An 8,306-nucleotide genomic window follows, 5' to 3' on the forward strand; every position below is an offset into this window, starting at 1 on the left:
AGCGATGCTTTGTCCATTGCTTATCGCAACCGTGAAACTATTAAATTAGGAAATCTAGAAACGTTAGCGCGACACTTGTTTGTGATAAAATTGCCGAATATAGAAAATCTTGATTTAAATGGAACGTTATTTGAAGTTAACAATTGTGATCATTTGGATGTCACGGTAGTGGGTAACTTAATACAAAAGAACTACTCCAATATTTACGAATAAAATTTTATAAATGCTTTTGGAGAACATTGAGTCATTATTAGTAATCCCTTTCTATTTAATAATTTAAAACCAACATGAGTACTACAATTAATTTGAGAATTTGATTCGTTAACCATTATCTTCCGATTAAATTTTCATTCCCTTCGAGTTGTTAATTTTCTTTACGTTACATAAAAATATTTATGTCATAGTTTAGAGTATTAAAAAAATTTAGGTTAGGTTAGGACTTACTGTTTTTGGACGCAAAACCTAACATATTTTCACATGTACTTTGGGAGTAGGCTAAGGGTTCTATGGGATTTTATCATGTAATTGGACATGGGGTTCTATGAGCTTTTAACATATTCAGCATATCTTGTGGGCCTCAATTAGCTTGTACGAAAAAGGTTTATTAGTAGCAGAAAAAATAAAGCACAGTTCCAGACCATAATGAAATAATTTAAAGTCTTAAAAATTTTATTATTGAAAAATCGGAAGCGTAGAAGCTTTGTAGGAGGTTGGCCCGCAACAACTCAATACCGCGAGAGGTCAAAGAATGCCTGAAAATTGTCCAAAAAATTAGTCAAAAGAGGGGATTGGATATTTTGAAAACCCTGTAACTTTTTGCATCGAGTAAGGGGCTTCAAAGCACCGATGACTCCGGTTAGACATATCTACCTATTCTAGAGCCTTTAAGCATTCCCGACAATCGCGCGCTAATTAAGTAACATTTTTTGGTACACATTGTAGTTTTAAATTTCCGACAACATTATTAACGATTTTTAGAAACCGAGCTTATAGTGCTGCGACATCTATACAGGGAAGAATATTGGAAGAAATTAGAAACTACAATGCTTAATTATTTTGATTACAGTCATAATTAACTGCGCAATTAGTCCCTTGAAACTAGAAAGTTTTTAATTAACACTTACGCAGTTCTTTTATCTTGCACCAAACTAAGGGTTTTTGCCATAGGAAATACATTGAAAATGTTTTTGGCTCTAATTCAGTTAATTATCATTCAAATTTAATAAAACTTACAGATAAAATTTTCCATTAACTGTTCTATCTAAATCCGCTTTCAAATTAAACGAATACGAGAAAATAGTGTGTCGACATCTATTTGATGAAATTAGAAACCACAATGTTTTATTATTTTGATTACAGTGAAAAATCTATCTTACTAATTAACTGCGCAATTACTTTTTTGAAACTACAAAGTTTTTAATTAACCGTAACTAACGGTTTTCGCCATAGGAAGTACATTGAATCGTTTTCATAGGCGTGAGTTGCGTGAAAATTTCGAGCGAAAGCGGAAACGTTCGAAAAAATACGTTACTGCGCGTATTCAAGCTCGTGAAGCGTGAGCGTTTTCGAATTTTATAGCTTCTATGAAAACGAGCCTTAATTCAATTAATTACCATTCAAGTTTAATGAAAATTACAGATAATAATGTTCAACGGAGTTTTAACTTGTTACCGAGGATTGAGTCCGATTTTCCGCAACGCATGTATTTGGGTATTCTCTGATTTTTCTGAAATTCATGTATACTTGGATTTTACACATGTTTATTTGACTTTACTCGTATTTATTGAATGTTTATTGGAGTATAATCGGATTTATTTAAAGATTACTGGAATATATTCCTATTTATTGAATGATTCCTCGAGTTTACTCTGATTTACATCTTATTTATATGAGTATACCCTATTATATCATGTGTAATTTTCGCAAAACCTAAGGAATTCCTGCAAATCGATGTCATAACGAAGTACATTTGACGCTACTTATAATTAGCATATTAAATAATTCGCATACAGGCGAAGTGTTGGCGAATTGTATTATTACCTGTATTTCTAAGCCGACATGCGCTATAAGGCATTAAAGCGCTTTTAACTCGGAACACATACGGTACTTATAATTAGCATACTAAATAATTCGCATACAGTTCGCGTAAGGCGAAATGTTGGCGAATTGTATTAGTACCTATATTTCTAAGCCAACATGCGCTAGAAGGCATTAAAGCGCTTTAACATATGGAAAGTTAGTATTTTGCACGATAGGTAGTGTGTAATGTGAGATGAGTTTTCCGAGCATTAAGAAGTCTTCACTTTTCACGCAATTCGCAAGCAGTTCGCGCAAGGCGAAGTGTTGGCGAATTGTATTATTACCTGTATTTCTAAGCCGACATGCGCTATAAGGCATTAAAGCGCTTTTAACTCGGAACACATACGGTACTTATAATTAGCATATTAAATAATTCGCATACAGTTCGCGTAAGGCGAAATGTTGGCGAATTGTATTAGTACCTATATTTCTAAGCCAACATGCGCTAGAAGGCATTAAAGCGCTTTAACATATGGAAAGTTAGTATTTTGCACGATAGGTAGTGTCAGAAGTAAATAGGGGGAAGTACGTATCAAAGGGGGTTTCGAGAGGCGTCGAGTTATGGTATTTTTCGCGCCTTTCCGCAACCGCGTTTTTGGCGGGAACTCGCGGATGAATACATTTCCCCGAAACTATTTTCTTTTCCTCTGCTCCTGAGTCAAGTCGGCTCCGCACCTTCGCTCTGTAGTCGACCCGGCAAGCTACGGACCGGGACCGGGAGTACGGAGTCGACTGCCTGGCCCTAGTAACAGCGTAAAATTTTATTCGGCCTGATATCCTGTTTTAGTACATTTTTAATAATAACTGAATGTTTTCTAAATAAAAAAAATAGAATAATAAAACTAAATATTTACTGGTTATATTAATTTAGATGTGATTAGAATCAGAATGATCAGATGCGTAAAATTTTAAAATGAACTTAAGCCTCTGCCTAAGCATAACAACACAACTAGCCTGAATAGTGAACTTTATGACCGAGTGGTGGCGCATGATAGAAAATTTCCCTGGATAAGTTGCCTCACTCTCATTGGACGAATTCAAATTTTGGGCCGCAAAGCGTGATTTTACAATAAAGGGACGCCTTACACTAGCTAAAGCTGGAGAAACGTACTTCCCCCTATTTACTTCTGGTAGTGTGTAATGTGAGATGAGTTTTCCGAGCATTAAGAAGTCTTCACTTTTCACGCAATTCGCAAGCAGTTCGTGCAAGGCGAAGTGTTGGCGAATTGTATCAGTACCTATATTTCTAAGCCAACATGCGCTAGAAGGCATTAAAGCGCTTTAACATATGTAGTTCGCGTAAGGCGAAGTGTGTTAGGTTAGGTTAGGTTAGGTTAGGTTAGGTTAGGTTAGGTTAGGTTAGGTTAGGTTAGGTTAGGTTAGGTTAGGTTAGGTTAGGTTAGGTTAGGTTAGGTTAGGTTAGGTTAGGTTAGGTTAGGTTAGGTTAGGTTAGGTTAGGTTAGGTTAGGTTAGGTTAGGTTAGGTTAGGTTAGGTTAGGTTAGGTTAGGTTAGGTTAGGTTAGGTTAGGTTAGGTTAGGTTAGGTTAGGTTAGGTTAGGTTAGGTTAGGTTAGGTTAGGTTAGGTTAGGTTAGGTTAGGTTAGGTTAGGTTAGGTTAGGTTAGGTTAGGTTAGGTTAGGTTAGGTTAGGTTAGGTTAGGTTAGGTTAGGTTAGGTTAGGTTAGGTTAGGTTAGGTTAGGTTAGGTTAGGTTAGGTTAGGTTAGGTTAGGTTAGGTTAGGTTAGGTTAGGTTAGGTTAGGTTAGGTTAGGTTAGGTTAGGTTAGGTTAGGTTAGGTTAGGTTAGGTTAGGTTAGGTTAGGTTAGGTTAGGTTAGGTTAGGTTAGGTTAGGTTAGGTTAGGTTAGGTTAGGTTAGGTTAGGTTAGGTTAGGTTAGGTTAGGTTAGGTTAGGTTAGGTTAGGTTAGGTTAGGTTAGGTTAGGTTAGGTTAGGTTAGGTTAGGTTAGGTTAGGTTAGGTTAGGTTAGGTTAGGTTAGGTTAGGTTAGGTTAGGTTAGGTTAGGTTAGGTTAGGTTAGGTTAGGTTAGGTTAGGTTAGGTTAGGTTAGGTTAGGTTAGGTTAGGTTAGGTTAGGTTAGGTTAGGTTAGGTTAGGTTAGGTTAGGTTAGGTTAGGTTAGGTTAGGTTAGGTTAGGTTAGGTTAGGTTAGGTTAGGTTAGGTTAGGTTAGGTTAGGTTAGGTTAGGTTAGGTTAGGTTAGGTTAGGTTAGGTTAGGTTAGGTTAGGTTAGGTTAGGTTAGGTTAGGTTAGGTTAGGTTAGGTTAGGTTAGGTTAGGTTAGGTTAGGTTAGGTTAGGTTAGGTTAGGTTAGGTTAGGTTAGGTTAGGTTAGGTTAGGTTAGGTTAGGTTAGGTTAGGTTAGGTTAGGTTAGGTTAGGTTAGGTTAGGTTAGGTTAGGTTAGGTTAGGTTAGGTTAGGTTAGGTTAGGTTAGGTTAGGTTAGGTTAGGTTAGGTTAGGTTAGGTTAGGTTAGGTTAGGTTAGGTTAGGTTAGGTTAGGTTAGGTTAGGTTAGGTTAGGTTAGGTTAGGTTAGGTTAGGTTAGGTTAGGTTAGGTTAGGTTAGGTTAGGTTAGGTTAGGTTAGGTTAGGTTAGGTTAGGTTAGGTTAGGTTAGGTTAGGTTAGGTTAGGTTAGGTTAGGTTAGGTTAGGTTAGGTTAGGTTAGGTTAGGTTAGGTTAGGTTAGGTTAGGTTAGGTTAGGTTAGGTTAGGTTAGGTTAGGTTAGGTTAGGTTAGGTTAGGTTAGGTTAGGTTAGGTTAGGTTAGGTTAGGTTAGGTTAGGTTAGGTTAGGTTAGGTTAGGTTAGGTTAGGTTAGGTTAGGTTAGGTTAGGTTAGGTTAGGTTAGGTTAGGTTAGGTTAGGTTAGGTTAGGTTAGGTTAGGTTAGGTTAGGTTAGGTTAGGTTAGGTTAGGTTAGGTTAGGTTAGGTTAGGTTAGGTTAGGTTAGGTTAGGTTAGGTTAGGTTAGGTTAGGTTAGGTTAGGTTAGGTTAGGTTAGGTTAGGTTAGGTTAGGTTAGGTTAGGTTAGGTTAGGTTAGGTTAGGTTAGGTTAGGTTAGGTTAGGTTAGGTTAGGTTAGGTTAGGTTAGGTTAGGTTAGGTTAGGTTAGGTTAGGTTAGGTTAGGTAGGTTAGGTTAGGTTAGGTTAGGTTAGGTTAGGTTAGGTTAGGTTAGGTTAGGTTAGGTTAGGTTAGGTTAGGTTAGGTTAGGTTAGGTTAGGTTAGGTTAGGTTAGGTTAGGTTAGGTTAGGTTAGGTTAGGTTAGGTTAGGTTAGGTTAGGTTAGGTTAGGTTAGGTTAGGTTAGGTTAGGTTAGGTTAGGTTAGGTTAGGTTAGGTTAGGTTAGGTTAGGTTAGGTTAGGTTAGGTTAGGTTAGGTTAGGTTAGGTTAGGTTAGGTTAGGTTAGGTTAGGTTAGGTTAGGTTAGGTTAGGTTAGGTTAGGTTAGGTTAGGTTAGGTTAGGTTAGGTTAGGTTAGGTTAGGTTAGGTTAGGTTAGGTTAGGTTAGGTTAGGTTAGGTTAGGTTAGGTTAGGTTAGGTTAGGTTAGGTTAGGTTAGGTTAGGTTAGGTTAGGTTAGGTTAGGTTAGGTTAGGTTAGGTTAGGTTAGGTTAGGTTAGGTTAGGTTAGGTTAGGTTAGGTTAGGTTAGGTTAGGTTAGGTTAGGTTAGGTTAGGTTAGGTTAGGTTAGGTTAGGTTAGGTTAGGTTAGGTTAGGTTAGGTTAGGTTAGGTTAGGTTAGGTTAGGTTAGGTTAGGTTAGGTTAGGTTAGGTTAGGTTAGGTTAGGTTAGGTAGGTTAGGTTAGGTTAGGTTAGGTTAGGTTAGGTTAGGTTAGGTTAGGTTAGGTTAGGTTAGGTTAGGTTAGGTTAGGTTAGGTTAGGTTAGGTTAGGTTAGGTTAGGTTAGGTTAGGTTAGGTTAGGTTAGGTTAGGTTAGGTTAGGTTAGGTTAGGTTAGGTTAGGTTAGGTTAGGTTAGGTTAGGTTAGGTTAGGTTAGGTTAGGTTAGGTTAGGTTAGGTTAGGTTAGGTTAGTTAGGTTAGGTTAGGTTAGGTTAGGTTAGGTTAGGTTAGGTTAGGTTAGGTTAGGTTAGGTTAGGTTAGGTTAGGTTAGGTTAGGTTAGGTTAGGTTAGGTTAGGTTAGGTTAGGTTAGGTTAGGTTAGGTTAGGTTAGGTTAGGTTAGGTTAGGTTAGGTTAGGTTAGGTTAGGTTAGGTTAGGTTAGGTTAGGTAGGTTAGGTTAGGTTAGGTTAGGTTAGGTTAGGTTAGGTTAGGTTAGGTTAGGTTAGGTTAGGTTAGGTTAGGTTAGGTTAGGTTAGGTTAGGTTAGGTTAGGTTAGGTTAGGTTAGGTTAGGTTAGGTTAGGTTAGGTTAGGTTAGGTTAGGTTAGGTTAGGTTAGGTTAGGTTAGGTTAGGTTAGGTTAGGTTAGGTTAGGTTAGGTTAGGTTAGGTTAGGTTAGGTTAGGTTAGGTTAGGTTAGGTTAGGTTAGGTTAGGTTAGGTTAGGTTAGGTTAGGTTAGGTTAGGTTAGGTTAGGTTAGGTTAGGTTAGGTTAGGTTAGGTTAGGTTAGGTTAGGTTAGGTTAGGTTAGGTTAGGTTAGGTTAGGTTAGGTTAGGTTAGGTTAGGTTAGGTTAGGTTAGGTTAGGTTAGGTTAGGTTAGGTTAGGTTAGGTTAGGTTAGGTTAGGTTAGGTTAGGTTAGGTTAGGTTAGGTTAGGTTAGGTTAGGTTAGGTTAGGTTAGGTTAGGTTAGGTTAGGTTAGGTTAGGTTAGGTTAGGTTAGGTTAGGTTAGGTTAGGTTAGGTTAGGTTAGGTTAGGTTAGGTTAGGTTAGGTTAGGTTAGGTTAGGTTAGGTTAGGTTAGGTTAGGTTAGGTTAGGTTAGGTTAGGTTAGGTTAGGTTAGGTTAGGTTAGGTAGGTTAGGTTAGGTTAGGTTAGGTTAGGTTAGGTTAGGTTAGGTTAGGTTAGGTTAGGTTAGGTTAGGTTAGGTTAGGTTAGGTTAGGTTAGGTTAGGTTAGGTTAGGTTAGGTTAGGTTAGGTTAGGTTAGGTTAGGTTAGGTTAGGTTAGGTTAGGTTAGGTTAGGTTAGGTTAGGTTAGGTTAGGTTAGGTTAGGTTAGGTTAGTTAGGTTAGGTTAGGTTAGGTTAGGTTAGGTTAGGTTAGGTTAGGTTAGGTTAGGTTAGGTTAGGTTAGGTTAGGTTAGGTTAGGTTAGGTTAGGTTAGGTTAGGTTAGGTTAGGTTAGGTTAGGTTAGGTTAGGTTAGGTTAGGTTAGGTTAGGTTAGGTTAGGTTAGGTTAGGTTAGGTTAGGTTAGGTTAGGTTAGGTTAGGTTAGGTTAGGTTAGGTTAGGTTAGGTTAGGTTAGGTTAGGTTAGGTTAGGTTAGGTTAGGTTAGGTTAGGTTAGGTTAGGTTAGGTTAGGTTAGGTTAGGTTAGGTTAGGTTAGGTTAGGTTAGGTTAGGTTAGGTTAGGTTAGGTTAGGTTAGGTTAGGTTAGGTTAGGTTAGGTTAGGTTAGGTTAGGTTAGGTTAGGTTAGGTTAGGTTAGGTTAGGTTAGTTAGGTTAGGTTAGGTTAGGTTAGGTTAGTTAGGTTAGGTTAGGTTAGGTTAGGTTAGGTTAGGTTAGGTTAGGTTAGGTTAGGTTAGGTTAGTTAGGTTAGGTAGGTTAGGTTAGGTTAGGTTAGGTTAGGTTAGGTTAGGTTAGGTTAGGTTAGGTTAGGTTAGGTTAGGTTAGGTTAGGTTAGGTTAGGTAGGTTAGGTTAGGTTAGGTTAGGTTAGGTTAGGTTAGTTAGGTTAGGTTAGGTTAGGTTAGGTTAGGTTAGGTTAGGTTAGGTTAGGTTAGGTTAGGTTCGGTTAGGTTAGGTTAGGTTAGGTTAGGTTAGGTTAGGTTAGGTTAGGTTAGGTTAGGTTAGGTTAGGTTAGGTTAGGTTAGGTTAGGTTAGGTTAGGTTAGGTTAGGTTAGGTTAGGTTAGGTTAGGTTAGGTTAGGTTAGGTTAGGTAGGTTAGGTTAGGTTAGGTTAGGTTAGGTTAGGTTAGGTTAGTAGGTTAGGTTAGGTTAGGTTAGGTTAGGTTAGGTTAGGTTAGGTTAGGTTAGGTTAGGTTAGGTTAGGTTAGGTTAGGTTAGGTTAGGTTAGGTTAGGTTAGGTTAGGTTAGGTTAGGTTAGGTTAGGTTAGGTTAGGTTAGGTTAGGTTAGGTTAGGTTAGGTTAGGTTAGGTTAGGTTAGGTTAGGTATGTATCTATGTGTGCG

Source organism: Phalangium opilio, unplaced genomic scaffold (genome assembly GCF_054372755.1).
Source record: "Phalangium opilio isolate 3A_F unplaced genomic scaffold, DU_Popi_V2 ptg000105l_1, whole genome shotgun sequence".
Taxonomy (NCBI): Eukaryota; Metazoa; Arthropoda; class Arachnida; order Opiliones; family Phalangiidae; genus Phalangium; species Phalangium opilio.